The sequence below is a fragment of the Emys orbicularis genome, chromosome 13, assembly GCF_028017835.1.
Source record: "Emys orbicularis isolate rEmyOrb1 chromosome 13, rEmyOrb1.hap1, whole genome shotgun sequence".
Classification (NCBI taxonomy): Eukaryota; Metazoa; Chordata; order Testudines; family Emydidae; genus Emys; species Emys orbicularis.
The window spans coordinates 11906276-11931035 of NC_088695.1; the positions used below are offsets into that span (position 1 = coordinate 11906276).

Sequence of the window (24760 nt, forward strand, 5' to 3'; positions counted from 1 at the left end):
TCAGTTTCTTACTGTATTAGACATAGACTTGCGTGTTTTATTTTATTTTACTTGGTAATTCACTTTGTTCTGTCTGTTACTACTTGAAACCACTTAAATCCTACTTTCTGTATTTAATAAAATCACTTTTTACTTACTAATTAACCCAGAGTATGTGTTAATACCTGGGTGGGCAATCAGCTGTGCATATCTCTCTATCAGTGTTATAGAGGGCCAACAATTTATGAGTTTACCCCGTATAAGCTTTATACAGGGTAAAATGGATTTATTTGGGTTTAGACCCCATTGGGAGTTGGGCATCTGAATGTTAAAGACAAGAACACTTCTGTAAGCTGCTTTCAGTTAAGCCTGCAGCTGTTTGGGGCAAGAAATTCAGACCCTGGGTCTGTGTTGGAGCAGATGGGTGTGTCTGGCTCAGCAAGACAGGGTGCTGGGGTCCCAGGCTGGCAGGGAAAGCAGGGGCAGAAGTAGTCTTGGCACATCAGTTGGCAGTTCCCAAGGGGGTTTCTGTGATTCAACCCGTCACAAGTTTGTCTTTTGAGAATAAAGTGACTGACAGATGGCTACAGAAAAGAAAGGTTTCAGAGTAGCAGCCGTGTTAGTCTGTATCTGCAAAAAGAACAGGAGTACTTGTGGCACCTTAAAGACTAACAAATTTATTTGAGCATAAGCTTTCGTGGGCTACAGCCCACTTCTTTGGATGCATGCAAAGAAGTGGGCTATAGCCCACGAAAGCTTATGCTCAAATAAATTTGTTAGTCTTTAAGGTGCCACAAGTACTCCTGTTCTTTTTACAGAAAAGAAAGTTTGTTGGGAGTGTGATAAATATGGAAGTAAAAAAGAGGCTGGAAACAGAAGATTATTGTATACAAAATCTAGCATCCTTGTTCTTTCCAGCTTGGTTTGACAGTGAGGCCTATCCCTGTAGTTGCTGTAGCTAAGGAGAAATATCAAAGCCATTTCTGTAGTCTAGGGGTTATGATGTTCACTTATTGCACAGAAGTGTCTGGGTTAAAACTGGGCAGAAACCCTTCAAAGTTTTCATTTCCTTCCTGTTTTAACAAGAACATAGACCAGATCCCCAAAGGTGCTGGGTATTTCAATGGGATTTAGGCACCTAAATACTATTGCTGATCTGAGACATAGCATTTAAATTTATCCCAACTAATCAGACACTAAAGTAAATATTATTTTCCACATTTGAGCATCAAATACAAAGAAAGGGTCAAAATACAAAGAAACAACAGCAAAAAAATGTTGCCTTTATATATAGGTAGATATAGATATATTGCGAATAGCAACAAGAATCAACGTAGAGCTGGATCTAAAAAACTGAAAGATTAATCTTTCTATACCAATAATAATTAGTGATAATTAATAATATAATAAAGGACCTTGAATTCCTTCATAATGTTATGGTTCTTGGAACTTCCAGACATATTGGCCAGAATTTTCTAGAGCCAGATTTTCAGAAAAACTCAACACACTGAGTGCTCCACCTGAAACAACAGCAAAAAACGGTTGCCTTTAGATAGATAGATAGATAGATAGAGGGAGGGGGTGTAGGGGGATAGATAGATAGGTAGAAGGGTGTATGGGGATGGATAGATAGATAGAGGGGGTTTAGGGGGATAGATAGATAGAAGGGTGTATGGGGATAGCTAGCTAGATAGGTAGAAGGGTGTATGGGGATGGATAGATCGATAGAAGGGTGTATGGGGATAGCTAGCTAGATAGATAGAAGGGTGTATGGGGATGGATATATAGATAGATAGATAGATAGATAGATAGAAGGGGTTTAGGGGGATAGATAGATAGCCCTACATCTCTTGAGGAGGTGGAGTTACTATGTGGGTGTAGTAGGGCACTTACATAGGTGGGACATGGCTCTAGTGTGTACAGTGAGGTAATTAGGACAACCTAAGATGCTATAGGTTGGCTTAACTGTGTAGTGTAGCCCAGGTTTTAATCTCATGGTGATGGGTTAGAGCCCCATGTTGGATGTCTTGTTTCCTTTGCTTAGGAGTGCTTGTTCGCACACCTATCTCCTTGCTGTCCAGTTCAGGGAAGGAGAGAATAACCAAGTCTTCTGGTATTAAATGGCATAACTTTTCTAAATGACCCTTCCCAGTCAGTGAAACCTATGGTGAGAAACTTGCCCTTGATTTTACTACATTTTGGTTTCTTTTCTTGTTGGTGGCTCCGTAGGAGCTGGCAGGGAAATGTCCATGGAAAAGTGGAGCGGATGTGAGCTTTCTTGGTTCCGAGATTTGCCTGCGTTTTGGCCTCATTGTGACTGTGAGAAGGGCAAATTGGATGAGACATTGCAGCATTTCTGATGACTGTTTGAGTTTGGAAAGTAAGCTCTTTGTTTTTCTGTTCTTCAAAGAGAACGTGAGTGAGCGGATATACACTGGCAGCTGAGAAAGCCTTAGAAGGGGACATCCAAAGCTGGGCACAATCAGTTTCTGTACTGGAGTGGTTATCATGTTTGCTTCACACGCAAAATGTCCCTGGCTTAAAACTAGGCAGAAACAGTGCCTTTTCTCTCTACTGATCAGTTTTGGTCTTCCTTCATTCCAAGCCCTTTTCTGAAAAACACTTTTTATTCATTATTCTTTTCTTTTATGAAACTTTAGGGTCTTAATTTAATTGCCACACAACTTTGCTCATGAATTAAAGTTTAACACAACATTTTACAGCCCTTTCCTAGGCCCTCCTTTCTGTCACTTACATGATCTTACTTATGGGAATATTCACTGATTCATTGCACCTAGCATTTCAAAGGAAAGGTCAGAATCATTTATGTTGGATTCACTTTCTTTATTTCTTTCTAATTCTTTCTTTCACATAGATGGGGAAATCTGTGTTTGAGTAAGTTAGCTTACCGCTCTCTCTGTCTAGATTGAAGTTGCCACAATTAAGACCTTCCCTATATGCAAATATCTATGTGAAAATATTTTCTAAACCAATGCAGAGATGCTGGGCAGGGCTAGGAGTGGGGCAGATCAATAATCGGCTGTTCTTTAGGTTGGTGCTTGCTAATTGGCCATTTGGAATTTTAATCAGTGATGGCATTACACCCAAAAGATAATCTCAAAATGTGGAGAAGAAATGGTATGCAGGCTAGTAAATGGTTCTTGGTGTAACACCAAAAGTGATGCATTCTAGTGTGAAAGAACAACCCTTTCGTGTCTTATGAGGGTTTGCTATGTAGTTGTAGCCATACAGGTCCCAGGAAAGCTTGTCTTTCTCACCAACAGAAGCTGGCCAAGTGAAAGATATTATCTCACCCACCTGAGCATTTGCTAGCCACACTACCTGAGAAATGAGGAAACAGACTCAAAGCAGAAAAAATGGAACAAAGAAGTTTAATTCGTAGCAGAAAAAGGGGCAATGCCCCTTTTTCAGCTAGAATCAATCTCCGACGATTCTGTGACCTCTTGTGAATATTGCTGTTTTTGAAAAAAGCCAGGTATTATTTAGACAATATCGCTTCTAGTATATCCATTGAATCAGATTTATGCTGCAGTATTGCTGTGTATCCACAGAGATTCATTCAGTTATGCACACAAGTGAATTGAGATGGGCAGTTGGAGTCAGCCAGTTCTCTGCCATCTCAAAATCTTTGCTTTTTAAAAAAATGCCCTTTTTAGAGTTGTTTATAAGGGATAGGGCAAAAAATGGCCAGATAATAAGCTATTGGGGGGAAAGTGCTGCATTTCTTTTAATTCGCAGTGAAGAATGAATGGAGAATTGTGTTGAAAAGTTTCTTTCCCTGATTGAGGATGAGCCAAGGCAGCAGCAAAGAGAATCCTAAAGTTTTGTAAATGAGTTCCAATAGTTCATGGATTAGGGACCCAATCTTATGGGGTTCCACAGGCTTCTGTAGAGATTATTAAGGTCAGGGCCGGCTCCAGGCACCAGCTTACCAAGCAGGTGCTTGGGGTGGCCACTTCGGAGAGGGGCGGCACGTCCAGCTATTCGGCGGCAATTCGGCGGACGGTCCCTCACTCCTGCTCGGAGCGAAGGACCTCCCGCCGAATTGCCGCCGCAGATCGCGATCGCGGCTTTTTTTGTTTTGTTTTGTTTTGTTTGGCTGCTTGGGGCAGCCAAAGCCCTGGAGCCGGCCCTGATTGAGGTTAATCTTTCTATCTACCCAATGGGACTCAGTGCTCAGTCTAGAAGATACCATCATAGATGCTTAGTTTTGCAGTTCTCAAACTGTGGATTTGTGTCTCCAGAGGTAACTTGCTTGTTAACAGCAAAAATGTTTTAAAATAAATAATATATAGAGGTGAGAAATAACAGACCTCAACTCTATTGTCCCTCTGCAAATTTGTGTACACCGAGTCAATCCCTTACCTCTCTCTAAAAGTGAAAAGTTTTAAAAAGTTCAATGAATAGAAGTTTGTTGGGGTGGAATAGATCTGGACAAGGAGAAGAAATCTGGAGATAAATGTGAGAAGCGAGGGACATATGCTGGTTTTGTTACAATATGATATGTTTGCTGTTGAAGAAAAAAATCCAGAATACTTAACATTGTTTTTTTAGTTAAATAAAACAATTTAAATGTCTGACTGGTGCTGTTCTCCTCCTAATACAGCATGGCAAGAAAATCCTCTAAATATTAATGATTAACCTGTTGAATTGGAGATAGTTCACCTCCCAATGGCTTCATAAACATCTGCTTCAATTACCTTTGGTAAATGAAATAACCAAACAATCATTCATTTTCTGATATAGCTGTAAAACTAACCTGAAAAGTTTTCAAAACAAATCACTGTTTAAAATGTATAGTGTGTACCTTCTAAAAATGAAACCTACATCTATCTCTGAATTGTGAAGAATATGTATTAAGGTTGTAACAACCAGCAAGAATGCACTTTTATGTAGAAAACCATGATTAAATCGAGTCTTCCTGACTAGTGATAAATCATGATTTAAATCAATTAGATTTAAATCAAATCCACCCGGCTCCTTTCTCTCCAATTTAGGAAATGGTCCATTCCCCATTTCAGAGGGGACAAGAACAGAGAGTGAAGGAACCCCTGTGCTCAGTGTCATAACCTGAGCCCAAGCAAAAGCATTAAAACAAGCTCAAATTATGCTTTATGATTCCGATGGGGGAACCTAAGAGTGACACAAAGAGGAACAATCCTCCTTTGCTTTCATTTACCCCATCACAACCCTCTCCGCTTCTTCTTCTGCCTACCTAGTGGCTTGTCCAGGAAAACCACTCTGCTGATTATAATTTTGGCATAGAAACCCAGGGAGGGGATTTGCTCCCACGTGATCAGAGTGGATAGCATTCTGACTCAGTATATCGGGGCTCTCAGCTTTGGCTGCCCTGTTTGTCAACTCTGTGCAGGCAGGAAGCAGCCAAAGTGCTGACCCTTGCCCCACCTGGGCTCCGGGATCATGATATTTTGCACAGCATCGGCAAGTCCATGTTTCATCTCCTTGTCCTCTTCGGTAAGCCAGACCCTTTCCCACAAATGGTTTCATCCGAAGCTGGAGGGATGTAAATATCTGCAGGTTTCCCTCCCTCATCTTTCTTTTACTGCATTTGGGAGTGTTGTATTGTTATGCCTGGGAGCTGTCAGGGAATGTCCATGGGAAAGTGAAGTGAAAATGAGCTTTCTTGGTTTGGAGATTTCCTGTGTTTTGTCTCCTTGTGAGAAGGGGAAATTGGAGGAGCTATTGCAGCGTTTCTGATGATTGTTTGAGTTAAAAAAGAAGCTACTGGTGTACTTTGTTTTCCAATTCTTCAAAGGGAAACAGAGCTGATGCTGTGGCTATTAAGAAAGTTCTATTCAGTGGGCCAAAGCCCAGCAGCTATTGGTTTCTGTAGTGTAGTGGTTATCATATTCGCCTCACACGCGAAAGGTTCCTGGTTCGAAACCAGGCAGAAACAATGTCCTGCTTTTTTTCCAGATTATTTGTGTTTTCTTTCATTCCAAGTCCCTTATCAAGCTTTCTTCCTCATTATTTTTTGCTTTCATGAAACTTTAAGGTCTGACGGGAGGGATTACCCTGCATTTTGAAGGAATGAATAGACCATGATTTGGGAGATTGCCAGCTACTTAACAAATATGAGCCCTGAAGAATCCCAACCCTTGGTTCTGCAGATTTAGCTCCCGGCCAGCAACTGTCCCCTCTTTCATTTCTTTGGAGCTAACTACAAACCACCTCATGTCCCCTTTTCAAGTCACAAACATCTATTTACTGATGATCACATTTCCCATCCTTTCCTGTCTAGGCAGGGTCGGGGTGTGAGGAATCAGAAAATAACAATTGGAAATTTCTAAGCCAGCCTTTTAACACACACCACCACTTTCCCCTTTTGAAATAACATCATTTCCTTAATCCTTTAAAAAACTCAACCTCTTGTTCTTCTTCAAATGATGTTAACACAAACTCTGAGCTCTTCATTTCCTTGATATTTTTAGCTTGCGGTAACATCACCTGAAGAAGAAGAAGAGGTTGAGTGTTAAAAAAGGGCTAAGGAAATAATGTTATTTCAAAAGGGAAAGTGTGTTAAAAGGCTGGCTTAAAAATTTCCAGTTGTTATTTTCTGATTCCTCACACCCCGACCCTACCTAGGCAGGAAAGGAGGGGAAATGTGATAATCAGTCAATAGATTTCTCTGACATGAACAAGGGACATGAGGCTGTTTGTAGTTAGCTCAAAAGAAACAAAACCGAGGGAAAACTGCTGACTGGGAACTAAATATGCAGGACAAAGGGTTCTACTTTCATATCTGTTAAGTAGCTGGTAAGCTCCCAAATGATGGTCTGTTCCTCTCCTCAGAATGCAGGCTAAAGTCCCTCCTTTAGACGTTAAAGTTTCATGAAAGGAAAAATGATGAGGAAGAAAGCATAGAATTTATGGATGTATTTGAGAAAGGAAAGGAAATGGACTGAAAGAAGACAAAAGGATTCAGAAGCGAGACAAGGGTTATTGTTTGTAAGAGGTTTTGAACCACCATCCTCTCGCGTATGAAGCAAATGTAATAACCACTAGCATTTGGCCCATTTAATAGAGCTTATGGCTTGTCTTCACTGACAGTCTTTTATGTACATAATAAGTCAGCAGGGAGACTACAAAATCTCTGAACTCATGGGGCTCCAGGAGTGGCAATTAAATTAAGACCCTAAAGTCTGGGACATATGGATGTATTTGAGAAAGGGCTTGGAATGGAAGGAGACAAAAACTGATTGGCAGAGAGAAAAGGCACTCTTTCTGCCCAGCCTCAAATTTCTCTTGCAACTACTCTAATAGAAATGCTAAGCAAGGGCTGTTCTAATGTTACAAAGGAGATGAAAGTGAGGCCATTTCTTCACATAGAAGGAAAGGGTTGTGTCAGCAGTGGGATTTGAACCCAAGAATCTATACGGAGACCACAACACACAATGAAAGGAAAAACAGAGCTTTGAGTTTTAGATCACTCAGCCATCTAGACACCAGGAAACATGCACCTTGTTAACCCCAGTTTTCTTTAATGTGTTATGAACTCCTTAGGGAGACAGAGATAGCACATCTTCTAAAGCACAGCTGATTTTTATACACAATCACCCTCACCTAAACAGATGTAGGTTTCCTGTAGTCCTGTGAGTTCTGAGATGTTGTAGTCTCCTGGCTCACTTATTATGTTTTATAAAAGATGTGTGCTAAGATTGAAGCAGATTTCAGATACTCAGCTTCATGAGAAGGTAATAGTGAACCTCAAACTCCCCCAGTGTGAGCCACACAGTCAAGTAACCAGCACCCAGCATCTGTACCAGCTTCCCCCCACTGCCCCCAAAGTAGCTCAGCACTCACTGGGTTGACCCCTTCTGAAAAACTGACCAAAAGTTCTGGTTCCTAAATGGCAGCTGAGTTCTTCTGAAAATCTGGCTCTAGTGGTGGGTGTGAGACCTTCTGAAAATTCTGTTCAAAAATAAGTTTGAACATTTGCTAGAACCTGATGAGAAAACCTTTCTTCTGCTGAACTCTGGAGAGATTTTCTCCTTGTCGGTCAGTCACAATATTTCATCTTGATCCCAGGTTTAGGTTTCAACAGAATTGATTTTATTTGTGTATGCAATGCAAAACAAACACCCCTCTGTATCATTTGGACAGAGTGAAAGAAATAGATGAACCACTAACTCACATTGCCTTTCAGGCATAGCTACCTGAGCAAAATGGTCACCAGCTGAAAGGCCCATCATTGATGCTCAGAAGGCTTCACAGCTAGATCTGAGGAATGGAAAAGGCTAATGATCCTTCTCTCCGGGGGTGACTTCCAAAGACTTGTCTATAGAGCTGGGTAGAATGAATATTTTGTTTACTGGAATGTTTTAGTAGACCCAAAATGATTTTTTTTTGTTTCACCAAGAAAACTAAAAAAAGGAAGTTTCTTTGCGAGCTGAGATTCATTTTCTGACATTTGCCTTCTTTCCTGGTTTCTTCGCTCTCCAGCTAGCAAACAGGGCCTGTTACAAGGTTTGTTAGATGCTGGTGTCTAGACCAGGGAAGTGGGGTTCATCTAGCACCTGGTGAGAGAAACCTGCGTGGAGGTTTGGGATTCTCCCACCAAGGGAAGGTGCTGTTGGATTCATCTAGTGGGAGAGTCAGAAAAACCTTCTCAGTTCCCAAACAGGGGGCAGACAAGATGGTTCCCCACCAGACACATATTTTTGCAAGGAATCAGATCCCCCTGGGGTAAAACTCCTCCAAGGAAGCATGGCTCCAGGACTGTCGGAGAAGGGAATGACTGATGGCTGCTTCCTGAGGGCACAGATCTCACAACATGGCAAAGCTCAGAGCCCCATTACACGGAGTCAGAATGCTATCAGCTCACAGCGAGGGGGAGCAGCACCCCTCCCATAGTTTCTATGCCAGAGCTCCTACCAGTTAAGGCTGTATCCCTACTTTGAACTTTAGGGTACAAATGTAGGGGCCTGCATGAAGACTTCTAAGCTTAACTACCAGCTTAGTTCTGGTCCGCTGCCACCATCTTAAGAATTCCCTCTCTGGGAAGCCTTGAGAAACCTTTCACCAATTCCCTGGTGAATACAGATCCAAACTCCTTGGATCTTAAACAAGGAGAAATTGACCCTTCCCCCCGATCCTTTCACCAACTCCTGGTGAATACAGATCCAAACCCCCTTTGGATCTTAAAACAAGGAGAAATCAATCAGGTTCTTAAAAAGAAGGCTTTTAATTAAAGCAAAAGGTAAAAATCATCTCTGTAAAATCAGTATGGAAAATAACTTTACAGGGTAATCAAACTTAAAGAGCTCAGAGGACCCCCCTCTTCTGTCTTAGGTTCAAAGTACAGCAAACAAAAATAAACACTCTGGTAAAAGGTACATTTACAAGTTGAGAAAACAAAGTAAATCTAAGACGCCTTGCCTGGCTTTTACTTACAATTTTGAAATAAGAGAGACTTGTTTAGAAAGATGGGGAGAACCTGGATTGATGTCTGGTCCCTCTCAGTCCCAAGAGCGAACAACCCCTTAAACAAAGGACACACACACAAGCCTTTCCCCCCCCCCAAGATTTGAAAGTATCTTGTCCCCTTATTGGTCCTCTGGGTCAGGTGTCAGCCAGGTTACCCGAGCTTCTTAACCCTTTACAGGTAAAAGGATTTGGAGTCTCTGGCTAGGAGGGATTTTAGTACTGTACACAGGAGAGCTGTTCCCCTTCCCTTTATAGTTATGACACGCCCCCCAAATCACAGATAGTGTTGGACGTTTGGTTCCACACTGGCTGTGATTTCTTTCCTGGAGCTCTAGGAGAAAACAGAGTTAATAAGACACATGTACCTTTAGACATACTACTGATTATACAAAAACTAACAATATGTTTCATTTCACGAACAATTGTTAACCAGTTAACTCTGGGAAACTTTTCCGGGAGAGTGCATCAGCCACTTTGTTAGAAGCTCCCGAAATGTGTTGTATTTCAAAATTAAAATCTTGGAGAGCTAAACTCCACCGAAGAAGTTTTTTGTTATTTCCCTTGGCGGTATGAAGCCACTGTAGCGCAGCATGGTCTGTTTGTAGTTGGAAACGCCATCCCCAAACATATGGGCGTAACTTTTCCAGCGCGTACACAATGGCGTAGCATTCCTTTTTGCTGATTGACCAGTGGCTTTCCCTCTCAGACAGTTTCTTGCTGAGAAACACGACAGGATGGAATTCTTGATCAGGTCCTTCCTGCATTAAAACTGCTCCCACGCCTCGCTCGGAAGCATCTGTGGTTACTAGGAACGGTTTGTCAAAGTCTGGGGCCCTTAGCACAGGGTCAGACATGAGTGTTGCCTTAAGCTGGTTAAAGGCCTTTTGACACTTATCAGTCCACTGAACTGCATTTGGCTGTTTCTTTCTGGTTAGGTCTGTCAGCGGGGCGGCGATTTGGCTGTAGTGTGGTACAAATCGCCTATAATATCCGGCCAAGCCTAAGAAGGATTGGACCTGTTTTTTTGACTTTGGAACCGGCCACTTTTGGATAGCATCCACTTTGGCCTGTAGGGGATTTATAGTTCCTTGACCCACCTGGTGCCCCAGGTATGTCACTCTGTTTTGGCCTATTTGACACTTTTTAGCCTTAACAGTTAGTCCTGCCTGCCGGATGCGCTCGAAGACTTTTTTCAGGTGCTCCAGGTGTTCTGTCCATGAATCAGAAAAAATGGCCACATCATCGAGATAGGCAATGGCAGATTCTCCCAATCCTGCCAAGAGACCATCTACAAGTCTTTGGAAGGTGGCGGGTGCATTTCGCAACCCGAAAGGGAGTTCATTGAATTCATACACCCCTGCCTGGGTGACGAAGGCTGACTTTTCCTTAGCGGGTTCATCTAGTGGTACTTGCCAGTACCCCTTGGTTAAGTCTAAAGTAGAGATGAATTGGGCATGTCCCAATTTCTCCAATAGCTTATTTGTGCGTGGCATTGGATAGTTGTCAGGACGAGTTACAGCATTTAGCTTACGGTAGTCCACGCAAAAGCGTATTTCCCCATCTGGTTTGGGAACTAGAACCACTGGAGATGCCCATGCACTGGTAGAGGGGCGGATTATACCCATCTGTAGCATGTCCTGGATCTCCCTTTGTATAGCCGCTTGGGCATGAGGTGACTCCCGGTAGGGTGGGGTTCTAATTGGGTGAGCATTACCTGTATCAATGGAGTGGTATGCCCGTTCGGTCCGTCCTGGAGTGGCTGAGAAAATCGGTGCAAAGCTTGTGCACAGCTCCTTTATCTGCTGTTGCTGCAGATGTCCCAGGGTCGTGGAGAGGTTCACCTCTTCCACGCCACCATTCCTTTTTCCTTCATAGTAGACATCTGCAGGCCACTCCGCGTCATCAGTTTCCTGGGCTGTAAACTGGCAAACGTTTAATTCTCTAGAATAAAAGGGCTTAAGAGAATTAACATGGTATACCTTAGGCTTTATGTTGGAGGTGGGGGAGGCTATGAGATAGTTAACAGCTCCTAGGCGCTCCTGGACCGTGAATGGTCCTTCCCACGACGCTTCCATTTTATGGGCCTGGAGCGCCTTTAAGACCATGACTTGGTCTCCTACTTTGAAGGACCGTTCTCTGGAATGTTTATCATACCAGGCCTTTTGCTCTTCCTGAGCATCCTTTAGGTTTTCTTTAGCAAGGGCTAAAGAGTGTCGGAGGGTGTTTTGTAGGTTGCTTACAAAGTCTAGAATGTTAGTTCCTGGAGAAGGCGTAAACCCCTCCCATTGCTGCTTCACCAACTGTAATGGCCCCTTAACCTTGCGGCCATACACAAGTTCAAATGGTGAAAACCCTAAACTGGGATGTGGTACAGCCCTGTAGGCAAAAAGCAACTGCTGCAACACTAGGTCCCAATCATTGGAGTGTTCATTTACGAATTTACGTATCATGGCCCCCAAAGTTCCATTAAACCTCTCCACCAGACCATTGGTTTGATGGTGATGAGGGGTGGCAACCAAGTGATTCACCCCATGAGCTTCCCACAGGTTTTTCATGTTCCCTGCCAGGAAATTAGTTCCTGAATCTGTAAGTATGTCGGAGGGCCACCCTGCCCTGGCAAAAATGTCTGCTAATGCCTGGCACACACTGTTAGACCTGGTGTTGCTTAAGGGTACAGCTTCCGGCCATCGGGTAGCAAAATCCATGAAAGTCAGTACGTACTGCTTTCCTCTGGGTGTCTTCTTTGGGAAAGGACCCAGAATATCCACAGCTACTCGCTGAAATGGGACCTCAATTATGGGTAGTGGCTGGAGAGGGGCTTTAACCTGGTCTTGGGGCTTTCCCACTCGTTGGCACACCTCATAAGACCGGACATAATTAGCAACGTCCTTGCCCATTCCCTCCCAGTGGAAGGACTTCCCCAACCGGTCTTTGGTTCTGTTCACCCCAGAATGGCCACTGGGATGATCATGGGCTAAGCTCAAGAGCTTTACCCGATACTTAGTGGGAACTACCAGCTGTCTTTGAGGATGCCAGTCTTCCTGGTGCCCACCAGAAAGAGTCTCCTTGTATAAAAGTCCTTTTTCTACAACAAACCGGGATCGGTTAGAAGAGCTGAGAGGCGGTGGGGTGCTCCGCGTCGCCGCCCAAGCTTTCTGAAGGCTGTCATCTGCTTCCTGCTCGGCCTGGAACTGTTCCCTTGATGCTGGAGACATCAGTTCCTCCTTGGACCGTGGACTGGGGCTTGGTCCCTCTGGAAGCGATGCAGGTGCTGGGGCTGTTTCCATTGACTGTGAACCGCTGTTCGCTGGTGCTCTATGTGGTATCTCAGGCTCTGGCTGAGCCTCTTGGGTAAGGTTATCTGCTGCTTCCGCCAGTTCAGGCTCGCTGGTGTCCTCTGGCATTGGAGTTGTAGACGGGCTTGCAAGCGCTGGACTCAGTGCTGACAATGGTTCTGGTGCTGGTTGCGTTGCCAGTTCCGGTTCTGGGACTGGCTTTGGCTGGGTCTCTGGGACTGGATCCACTACGGCTGTTGCAGTCGTTGGCAGGGGATCCGGGTCCACCACCTTTGTTTGGGTCTCTGGTAACACAGACGGGGTCCTGGTGGACGGCTCAGGAACAGGGATGGGGGTGGAAGCTTGCTTAGCCTGGCTGCGGGTGACTATTCCCACCCTCTTGGCTAGCTTCACATGGTTGGCCAAGTCTTCCCCCAGTAGCATGGGAATGGGATAATTGTCATAGACTGCAAAAGTCCACATTCCTGCCCAGCCCTTGTACTGGACATGCAACTTGGCTGTAGGCAAGGTTACAGACTGTGACACGAAGGGTTGAATTGTCACTGTAGCCTCCGGGTTGATGAGTTTGGGGTCCACTAGGGATTGGTGAATAGTTGACACTTGTGCCCCAGTGTCTTTCCAAGCGATAACCTTCTTTCCGCCCACTCTCAAGGTTTCCCTTCGCTCCGAGGGTATGAGAGAGGCATCTGGGTCTGGGGTTCCTTGGTGTGATTGGGGTGTAATGAACTGTAATCGGTTGGGGTTCTTGGGGCAGTGAGCCTTTATATGCCCCAGTTCATTACATTTAAAACATCGCCCTGCTAAGGTATCACCGGGGCGATGTTGGTTGATGGAGACTGGTGTGGTGGGGTGAGAAGGCGTCTGGGGTTTCCCTTGGGATGTGGGTGGGGCCTTGGGTTGCCCCGGTGATAAGGTTTTGTTTCGGCTTGCCCCTTCTGATATTCACTCCAACTGCTACTAGCTTTTTTCTTTTCTGTCACCTCCACCCATTTGGCTCCAATCTCCCCCGCCTCGGTTACAGTTTTGGGCTTCCCATCTAGGATGTACCTTTCTATTTCCTCAGGAACACCCTCTAAAAACTGCTCCATTTGCAATAGGAAGGGCAACTCTTCCGTAGATTTAACATTTGCTCCTGATATCCAGGCATCCCAATTTTTCCCAATGTGGTAGGCATGTCGGGTAAATGACACATCAGGTTTCCACCTTAGGGTTCTGAACCGCCGACGGGCGTGCTCGGGTGTTAGCCCCATTCTGAGTCTGGCCTTGTTTTTAAAAAGTTCATAACTGTTCATGTGTTCCTTAGGCATTTCAGCCGCCACCTCTGCTAAGGGTCCACTGAGCTGCGGCCTCAGCTCTACCATGTACTGGGTTGGAGGGATGTCGTATCCAAGGCAGGCCCTTTCAAAATTTTCTGAGAAGGCCTCAGTATCATCGCCTGCCTTGTAGGTGGGGAATTTCCTGGGATGGGAAGTGGTACCTGGAGAGGAGTTGTTAGGATGGTCTGATGCACCCTGCCTAGTCCTTGCTGCTTCCAGTTCCATCTCTTTTTCTTTCAGCTCCATCTCTCTTTTATGGGCCTCCTGTTTGGCTTTCTCTTCTCTTTCATGGGCCTCCTGTTTGGCTTTCTCTTCTCTGTCATGTTTGGCTTTTTCCAGCTCCATCTCTCTTTTGTGGGCCTCCTCTTCAAGTTTTTTAATTTGAAGCAGTCTTTGATGTTTTCTTTCATTTTCTTCTGCTTCTAGTTTGGCCAGTTCTATTTTGTTAGCTGCTTCTTTGGTAGTCATTTTCCTGTTTTCTTGTGCTGGGTCACACCCTCTGCAGTTGACTGAAACTGGGATGTATTTAGCTCAGGCTCCTGCTGAGTGCTGCTGAGTTAACAGAGACTTTCTAACTAGCTACTTCCGAGGATGTAAAAAGAAAAAAAAACAATTCAGATTGTAAATTACCTTTACCAGATCAAAGTTTGCTCACTTATTGAACCGTTCTCTTAACAAAGGACCTTGTTAAAAAAACTTAACACCTCTGCCTTCAGGCAAGGAGAGATAAGATATGCATCTACCTTCAGCTCTGCTCTCCAAGCAGCTAGAAGGAAAAAAAAATCTCTTACTGGCTTTTGGGTTTAAAACGATCCCACCGATGTGCCACCATGTCAAGGCTGTATCCCTACTTTGAACTTTAGGGTACAAATGTAGGGGCCTGCATGAAGACTTCTAAGCTTAACTACCAGCTTAGTTCTGGTCCGCTGCCACCATCTTAAGAATTCCCTCCCTGGGAAGCCTTGAGAAACCTTTCACCAATTCCCTGGTGAATACAGATCCAAACTCCTTGGATCTTAAACAAGGAGAAATTGACCCTTCCCCCCGATCCTTTCACCAACTCCTGGTGAATACAGATCCAAACCCCCTTTGGATCTTAAAACAAGGAGAAATCAATCAGGTTCTTAAAAAGAAGGCTTTTAATTAAAGCAAAAGGTAAAAATCATCTCTGTAAAATCAGTATGGAAAATAACTTTACAGGGTAATCAAACTTAAAGAGCTCAGAGGACCCCCCTCTTCTGTCTTAGGTTCAAAGTACAGCAAACAAAAATAAACACTCTGGTAAAAGGTACATTTACAAGTTGAGAAAACAAAGTAAATCTAAGATGCCTTGCCTGGCTTTTACTTACAATTTTGAAATAAGAGAGACTTGTTTAGAAAGATGGGGAGAACCTGGATTGATGTCTGGTCCCTCTCAGTCCCAAGAGCGAACAACCCCTTAAACAAAGGACACACACACAAGCCTTTTCCCCCCCCCAAGATTTGAAAGTATCTTGTCCCCTTATTGGTCCTCTGGGTCAGGTGTCAGCCAGGTTACCCAAGCTTCTTAACCCTTTACAGGTAAAAGGATTTGGAGTCTCTGGCTAGGAGGGATTTTAGTACTGTACACAGGAGAGCTGTTCCCCTTCCCTTTATAGTTATGACAGTATCCTTCCTAGAAGAGGGTGCAGGTAGGCTGCTGAGAGGGTGGCGCTGGGGTAAATGAAAGCAGCAGAGGCTTGTTCCTCTTGAGTTTTCTTTGTGTTGCTCTTGTAATCCTGAGGGAAGAAGCTGAAGCATCATTTGAGTTTGTTACAGTGTCCTCAGTTGGGCTAAGGTTGTGACCCTGAGCAAAGGGGTTCGAGCACTCTCTGCACTCCCCTGAGGGGAATGGACAATGGAGCAACTTAATATGTTGGACAGAAAGTAATCTGAAAAAATCAAATTATGATTTGGGATCCTCCGTCAGGTTCACAAGAAACTAAGGGAGGGGTGTTTCTCTCCCTCACTGTGAGCTGATAGCATTCTGACTCTGTATAACGGGGCTCTGAGCATTGCCATGTTCTGAGTTTTATGCCCTCAGGAAGCAGCCAAAATGCTGCACCCCCCGCTTCTCTTTCCTTGCCAGCTCCCAGGCACAACAATAAAACATTTCGAAATGCAATAAAATAAACATGAGTGAGGGAAACCTGCAGGTAATTAGGTCACTCCAACTTCGGATGAAACCATTTTTGTGAAAGGGTTCGGGTCACTGAGGAGGACAAGGAGATGAAAGATGGACTTGCAGATGCTGTGCAAACACCATGAACATGGAGGCCATGGGGGGCGGGGGTTAGCACTTTGCCTGCTTCCTTCCTGCACAAAGTTGACAAACTGGGAGAAGCCAAAGCTGAGAGACCCTTTAGACAAAGTCAGAATGCTATCCGCTCACATCGAGGGGGAGCACAAGCCCTCCCTGGGTTTCTATGCCAAAATTATAATCAGCTGAGTGGTTTTACTGGACAAGTCTCTAGGTAGGCAGAAGTAGAAGTGAAGAGGGTTGCGATGGGGTAAATGAAAGCAGAGGACTGTTCCTCCTGAGATCTATTTGTCCTGCTCTTGTGATTCTGATGGAAGAACCTAAAGCGTAATTTGAGCTTGTTTCAATGCTTTTGGTTGGGCTCAGGTTGTGATACTGAGCACAGGGGCTCCTTCACTCTCTCTTCTTGTACCCTCTGTGCTGGGGACTGGACCAGTTTCTGAAACAGCCTCGTGGAGCTGACCGAAAACAGCAATAAACATTCAGGTTCACCCTAGATTAATATTTTAATATAAATCTAGGGTGAGGAACTGTCTTGACTGCCCCCTGTTTGGGCACTGAGAAGCTTTTTCTGAGAAACAGCACCTCTTCCTGGTGGGAGAATCCTAAATTCCACCCTCCCGCACAGGTTTCTCTGAGCAGCTGCTAGATGAACCCACTTCTCTGGTCTAGACGCCAGCATCTAACCAGCTTTGTAACAGGCCTTATTTGCTAGCTGCAGAGCGAAGGCACCAGGAAAGAAGGCAAATGTCAGAAAACGAATCTCAGCGTGCAAAGAAACTTCCTTAGGGCTCCTTCGGCACCCTCTGTGCCTTTGAGAAGCCTTCAGGCATCGCCCGACTAGCTCAGTTGGTAGAGCATGAGATTCTTAATCTCAGGGTCATGGGTTCGAGCCCCATGTTGGGCGTTTGATCTTGCAGTCTTAGATATCGTGCTTTCCCTTATATTCTCAGGCCAGAATGGAATCCACTTTCTCTCCTCAGACCTTTAGTAGAAGATGAAGAGAAGACAAATTGACAATTCCATGGTCCTACGAGAGTTGAGTCTCTTCTAGCGCAGGGAAGAGAGGGAAAAAATAAGGTGACAGAAGCTGATTGCCCCCCCATCAGCGATCTGTAGCTTCTCTACTTCTTGCTACATCGTTGCCAGCACTCAGTAGTTGAGATAAATGCTCCTTTCTCAAATCCTCCACCAGCCCTCTTCATTGTGATGGAGATTGCTTGAGGCTGAAGATTCCAACCATATCTTATTCATCCCTTGTACATTTCTGTAAGCGCATGGAGAGTAAAACAAGATAGCCATAAAACTATTATAACAAAAAAACAAAAAACAAAAAAAAAAGACGTGGCCTCAATATATAATAATACTGGAAATTGTTTTAATATGTTTTCTGTTTCTCTTTTATATCAATTTACTGTGCTAAAACTATGAAGGGAACCGTAAGGAAATGAGGAGCTCAGAGCTTGTGTTAACATCCTTTGAAGAAGGAAGTTTGTCAGTTGGACAGAAAGTAGGTCTAGATAGTCAAGCCCAAGCCATCAAATGCACTTTCCCTGGTGGTCTAGTGGTTAGGATTTGGCACTTTCACTGTCACTGCCTGGGTTCAATTCCCGGTCAGGGAATGACACTCTTCAACAAAAATCTTCCTTCCCTTCCTAACTTGCGCTTCAACAGAAAAAAGGTAACTTCCCATGCTCCTTTAGAATGCTGGAAAACTGTTTGCAGTACAGGTGAAAACCAAAACTTCGTTCTACCTATGAATAAAATATGGACAGCTTCCCACTCTGCCCCTTAAAGCCCCGGCTCTATGGACTTTTAGTCCAATACACTTGTGCAAACAATTGATTTTTTTCCTTGCTACCTAGCCTAACCCAAATCATAACAACATTGCAGTTTGACCCAAGATCAATTCCCCCCCCCCGCATTTTCTTGGTGAAACAAAACAAAACAAAACAATCATTTTGGGTCCACCAAAATATTTCACCAAATATAATATTCACCCCCAAATCTTTCACCCAGCGCTATATACAAGTGTTTGGAAGTAACCACCCCGGAGACAGATGATTAAACTCTTCCATTCCTGAGATCTAGCTGCTGAAGGCTTCTGAGCATGGGCTATGGGCCTTTCACCTGTAGGCCAGTGGTTACCCTGTTGTTCAGGTGGCTACTGATGAAAGGCAACGTGGTTTAGTGGCAGGTCTATTTCTTTCTCCCTCTTCAAATGTCTAGAGAGGGGTGTTTGTTTGGCATTGCATCGAAACATAAAATCAAATTCTCTTGAAACCTAAACCTGGAATCAAGATGAAATATTGGGATTGTAGGTCAAGGAAGGAAGGTTTTTTCACCCTGTTCTAGTAAATGCTCAAAGTTGTGACGGTTCTTGGAGCTTCCAGACACAATGGCCAGAATTTTCAGAAGGTCTCACACCCACCACTAGAGCCAGATTTTCAGAAGAACTAGACTCCCAGTTAGGCACTAAAATCTTTAGCCAGATTTTCAGAAGGGCTCAACACATTGTTCCTCACTCTCACTCATTTTGCTGATTTTCCTGCCTCAGTTTCCCTTAACCGAAATAAGCAAACAGAAAATAACAAAGCAGTAACCGCTTTGTCTGTTTTCCAGCCAGCACACTTAAAACTCACTTAAAATCATTACCAGTGTCTCAAAGCAATCAGCTGTGCACATATCCTGGTCGACTACGCCACTGTGATGGGTTTGGTCACAGAGATCCCCTTGGGACTGTCACCTGATGTGCTGAAATTACCTCTGAGCCCGTTTCCCCTGCCAGCTTGGGACTCCAGAACCCTGCCTTGTTGAGCCAGACACCCTAGCCTGCTGCAACACAGACCCAGGGTCTGGGCCACGCCCCCAAAGCTGCAGACTTTAACACAAAACAGCTCAGCACCTGTCTCCAGCACCCAGACACCCAGCTCCCAATGGGATTCAAACCCCAAATAAATCCGTTGTACTCTGTATAAGCTTATACAGGGTAAATTTGTCAATTGTTCCCCCTCGCTATCACTGATAGAGAGATATGCACAGCTGTTTGCTCCCCCAGGTATTAACACTTACTCTGGGTTTATTAATAAAGAAAAGTGATTTTATTAAGTATAAAAAGGTAGGATTTAAGTGGTTTCGAGTAATAACAGACAGAACAAAGTAAGTCACAAAGCAAAATAAAACAAAACACGCAAGCCTAAGCCTAATATATTAAGAAACTGATTACAGGTAATAGCTCACCCTCAGAGATGCTCCAATAAGCTTCTTTCACAGATTAGACTCCTTCCTAGTCTGAGCCCAAACCTTTCCCCTGGTACAGTCCTTGTTAGTTCCAGCAGACATCTTAGGTGCTAAGCAGGGGTTTTCTCATGACCGGCAGCCCCTTTGTCCTGTTTCGCCCCCTTTTATAGCTTTGGCACAAGGCGGGACTCTTTTGTCTCTCTGGGTCCCCACCCTTCCTTCTAAATGGAAAAATACCAGATTTAAGATGGATTCCAGTATCATGTGACATGGTCACATGTCACTGTAAGACCCCCCTAGTCTCCATTCTTCCTGGCTTGGCCCACACGTACACAGGAAGGTTTGCAGGTAAATAAACCATTTACAACCAATTGTCTGGGTCAAGGGGAGCCATCAAGATTTTAAACCACCATTAGTGGCCCACGCTTTGCATAATTACAATAGGACCTCAGCGTTATACTTCATAGTTCTAGCTTCAGGTACAAGAATGATACATGCATACAAATAGGAGGAATATATTCAGTAGCTTATAACCTTTGTTATGATACCTTACAAGAGACACGGGTAATGATTTTAAGTGAGTTTTAAGTGTGCTGGCTGGAGAACAGACAAAGTGGTTACTGGTTTGTTATTTTCTGTTTTCTTATTTTGGTTAAGGGAAACAGGGGCAAGAAAATCAGCAAAATGAGTGAGGCCATGGGGGGCGGAGGTTAGCACTTTGCCTGCTTCCTGCCTGCACAGAGTTGACAAACTGGGAGAAGCCAAAGCTGAGAGACCCCTTAGACAAAGTCAGAATGCTATCCACTCACATTGAGGGGGAGCACAAGCCCTCCCTGTGTTTCTATGCCAAAATTAAAATCAGCTGAGTGGTTTTCCTGGATGAGCCTCTAGGTAGGCAGAAGAAGAAGTGAAGAGGGTTGCGATGGGGTAAATGAAAGCAGAGGACTGTTCCTCTTGAGATTTCTTTGTCTTGCTCTTGTGATTCTAATGGAGGAACCTAAAGCATAATTTGAGCTTGTTTCAATGTTTTTGGTTGGGCTCAGGTTGTGATACTGAGCACAGGGGTTCCTTCACTCTCTCTTCTTGTACCCTCTGTAATGGGGACTGGACCGGCTTCCAAAACAGCTTTGTGGAGCTGACCGAAAACAGCAATAAAGATTCAGGTTCACCCTAGATTAATATTTCCCCCCAATTTTCTTGGTGAAACAAAACCAAAAAAAAAATCATTGTCATAAGAACTCAACTCCCATTCAGGCACCAAACTCTTTTGCAAGATTTCCAGAAGGGTTCAACATACTGAGTGCTGAGCTATTTTGGAGAAGAAGAAAAAAAAGCCGGATCCGATTGTGAGTGCTGGCTGCTTGACTATGTGGCTCACCGTGCGGGAGTCTGAGGCTAGGTCTACACTACAGCGGGGGTCCGACCTAAGATACGCAACTTCAGCTACGTGAATACCGTAGCTGAAGTTGCGTATTTTAGGTCGGCTTACCTGGCGGTGAGGACGCGGGAAAGTCGACCGCTGCCGCGCTGCCGCCGACTCCGCTGCCGCCTCTTGCCGAGGTGGATTTCCGGAGTCGACGGCAGAGCGATCAGGGATCGATTTTACCGCGTCTTCACTAGACGCGGTAAGTCGATCCCCGATAGACCGATTGCTACCCGCCGGATCGGCGGGTAGTGAAGACAAAGCCTGAGGTTCTCGTAAAGCTGAGTGTCTGTATTCTGCCTCTATCCTAGGGTCCATCTTTTATTCCCCTAATAAGCGAGCAGGGAGACTAGAACACCTCAGAAGTCCCAGGGTTCTAGGAAACCTGCAACTTTAGTTGAGGGTGATTGTGTCTAAAAACCAGATGTGCTGTATAAAATATTTAAGAAAGCTAGGGTTGAGAGAGGGCTTTTTTTCCAACAGCCTCAGGGTGGCCAAGTGGTCTAAGGTGCCAGACTCAAGGCTCTGTCTTTCCCGCAATTGGGTGTTCTGGTCTCCCTATGGAGGCGTGGGTTCAAATCCCACTCCTGGCACAACCTCTTTATGCTACCTGAAGAAATGGCCTTATTTCAATCTCTCTTGTAACATTTGAAGAGCATTTATTTAGTATTTTTGTTAGAGTAGCAGCAAGAGAAGTTACAGGGAATTTTACAGGGATTTTCAGAATCCATGCGTTCAAGGCACCTAGTTGGGTAAATTCCAGCTTATTCCCCAGGAGAATGTTGGCATTGCTTGATGTTGGGCAGGTATGGATGTTAAACATACAGGTGGAGGAAGAAGGGAGCAGTACAGTAAACACTGATAAATGGAATGTAAGACTCTTAGTCTCAGGGTTTGGGCTTGAGTCCTAAACTGGGTGCTCTACCCACTCTGGTTTGGCTGCTTCATGAGGGTACAGAATTGACAACATAGGGAGCATAGATAGGAGGCAGCTAAAACCAAGAGCCCTGTTATATTGTGTCAACATCCTATCAGGAGCTCTCAAAGCCCCTCTCTCAGTTTGAATCTCAGAAATTCTATCAGCTCAATGATGTATTTCCCTCAAAGAGCCGCTAGGTAGGCAGAAGAAAAGGAGGAGAGGATTGTGATGGAGGTAAATAAAGCAGAGAAGAATTGTTCCTCTTGGGGGGATTTTTTGTGTTTCTCTTGTGATCCTGATGGAGGAACCGGAAGCATAATTTGATTTTTTCAGTCTACTTCCTGTCCAACATATTAAGTTGCTCCATTGTCCATTCCCCTGAGGGGTTAAGAGCTGGAGTCCCTGTGCTCAGGGTCACAACCTTAGCCCAACCAAAGGCACTGAAACAAACTCAAATGATGCTTCAGGTTCCTCCCTCAGGATCACAAGAGCAACACAAAGAAAACTCAAGAGGAATAAGCCTCCGCTGCTTTCATTTACCCCAGCGCCACCCTCTCAGCAGCCTACCTGCACCCTCTTCCGGGAAGGACCCACAGCTGATAGGAGTTCTTGCATAGAAACTAAAGGAGGGGTGTTGCTCCCCCTCGCTGTGAGCTGATAGCATTCTGAATCCGTGTAACGGGGCTCTGAGCATTGCCGTGTTGTGAGTTCTCTGCCCTCAGGAAGCAGCCAAAGTGCTGAACCCCCCTGTAGGGACGCATAGCTCCCGAATCGTCAGCTCACAGGTGCGGCACACTGTGTCTGTGGCTACGAGGCAGGAGTGGCCTTCACCCCAGCGTCTGTGATTAGGAAACTTATTGGCTGACTTGATCATCACCCTCGCAGCTGGCTTTCACGTGCACAAGATATGGGTTTGTTATCTTATGTTGTTGTACACTGTATGCTTCTTCTATGCGCAAGAATTTAACCAGTTAGAAGTGTTGTAAGCAGGGAAGTAGAAAGAATAAAAACCTCAGGGAAAAGTCTCTGGGGTTTTTTTTTTTGGCTTTCTGGCTACCACAGACCAGGCGTTCTGTTTCCTTTCTTCTCTCGTCGCCACAGCTGGTGACCCCGACGTGATAACCCCCTGCTCACCGGCTGGATACGCCGAGTGCACCCCCGCGGCCGTTTGCCGCCCCTGATTCGTGAGTATGGGGGGGGGGGACTTTCCAGTGCCCAGAAGGAGCACGCAAGAGAGTTACAAAAGATTATACGGCAGCGATCATGTGTCGTTGTCTCGGTCGCTCATATTGAGGACCTTCTAAGGGAGATAGATCGCCAGTGCCCCTGGTATCCGGACTGCGGGTTGTTACGGCTTCTTGATTGGATACGGATTGGGACCACCTTGTATAGTGAACCCCGTGCCCCGGTCCAGCACCTGCTGCTCTGGCAGCGTTGCAAGGAGGCGCTGGAGGGGGTCGGCCCCGACGGTCCCAGGCCGGTTTCCCTCTTGCCCCCAGGTGATGGGCCACCCCCCTCCTACCCGCAGCTGACCTTCCCTGTGCCGCCGCCCGCGGCGGCGCCCCCCTGCCCACCGGTCGGGCGGGAGGGCGCTGTCGCCGCGGCGGTGCGGCGAGCGCGCGAGGCCGGTCTCTTGACCAACGAGGAATCCAGCTGTGGGTTCGAGGCGTTCCCCGTCTCTTGGCGGGATAATGGTAATGGGGGGCAGATCGTGGACTGGGAGGCTCTCCCCTACTCGGTTCTGCGCGAGCTCCGCAAGGCGGTTTGTGAGACCGGGGTGCGGTCCACTTTCACCCTGGGGATCTTGGAAGGTGTGTCAAATGGTTATTTCTTGCTCCCCCAAGATTGGAAAGACATGTGTCGCATGGTGCTGTCTCCCGCGCAATACGTTGTGTGGGATAGCGAGTACCAGCGAGAGGCGCTTGCGGCAGCAGCACAAGGTGGGGGGGCTTATTTCGCTGAGCAGTTATATGGCGCGGGGCAGTTTTCGGGCATCCCCGAGCAGGCGGTGGGCACGCCCCGGGCAGCTTATCCCATCATTGGCCAGTGTGTCCGTCGGGCGTTTCGCAGGGTCCCCGCTGCGGGCGAGTCCTCTAAGTCCTTTGCGGTTACTCGGCAAGGTGCCGCCGAACCGTTCCACCAGTTTGTTGACCGCCTCCACGAGGCAGTCCAGAGGCAGATTGATAACCCGCAGGCCCAGACTGAACTAATGATAAAATTGGCTTACGAAAATGCCAATGCAGATTGCCGCCGAGCCATGCAGGCAGTAGTTGGGCGCCCGGGGTATACCCTGGCAGAATTGCTGCAGGCGTGTGCTGATGTGGGCACTCAGACCCATCAAATGGCCCTGCTGGTGGCTGCCCTCCACAGGGGGCAGAAGCCTCAGGGGAACTGCTTTAACTGCCAAAAGCCCGGGCATTTTCGGCGGGAGTGCCGGGCCCCTGGGGGGGGGGCGTGCAAAAACAAGCCCCGAACAGACCAGAGGCCCCGCACGCTGTGTCCAAAATGCAAAAAGGGCTACCATTGGGCCGCGCAGTGTCGCTCAGCCGGGGGTGACAACCGGGTCTTGGCTGCCAGCCAAGATAACCCCCCGGGAAACTAGTAGTCGGGCCTGCGACCAGCCCGAGGCCCAAGGCCGCGCCCCTCTCCGTGTACGACGTCCCCGCCGCCACAAGGGGCAGTGCGGGGATTGACCTTGTTAATCAGGAAGATATGGATATAATTCTCCCCGGGGAGGTCCTCCTCATGCCGTCCCAGATCCAGGGCCCGCTGCCGGAGGGCATGGTGGGCCTTGTCCTACCCCGCTCGTCCGCCAGCAAGCAGGGCTTGTTTGTGGTGCCT

The 24760-nt window shown here is 45.9% G+C and overlaps 4 non-coding genes across 4 annotated transcripts; all 4 read left to right on the forward strand.

The window, feature by feature from the left end:
• The first annotated feature begins 5844 nt into the window (after nucleotides 1–5844).
• Nucleotides 5845–5917, forward strand: TRNAV-CAC (transfer RNA valine (anticodon CAC)). The gene has a single exon. It is a non-coding gene; the product is annotated as a tRNA-Val (tRNA).
• Nucleotides 5918–17171: 11254 nt separating this feature from the next.
• Nucleotides 17172–17244, forward strand: TRNAK-CUU (transfer RNA lysine (anticodon CUU)). The gene has a single exon. It is a non-coding gene; the product is annotated as a tRNA-Lys (tRNA).
• A 643-nt stretch (nucleotides 17245–17887) lies between these two features.
• On the forward strand, nucleotides 17888–17959 carry TRNAE-UUC (transfer RNA glutamic acid (anticodon UUC)). Its single transcript has one exon. It is a non-coding gene; the product is annotated as a tRNA-Glu (tRNA).
• Nucleotides 17960–21482: 3523 nt separating this feature from the next.
• On the forward strand, nucleotides 21483–21593 carry TRNAL-CAA (transfer RNA leucine (anticodon CAA)). Its single transcript has 2 exons — nucleotides 21483–21522; nucleotides 21548–21593. It is a non-coding gene; the product is annotated as a tRNA-Leu (tRNA).
• Nucleotides 21594–24760: the final 3167 nt, after the last annotated feature.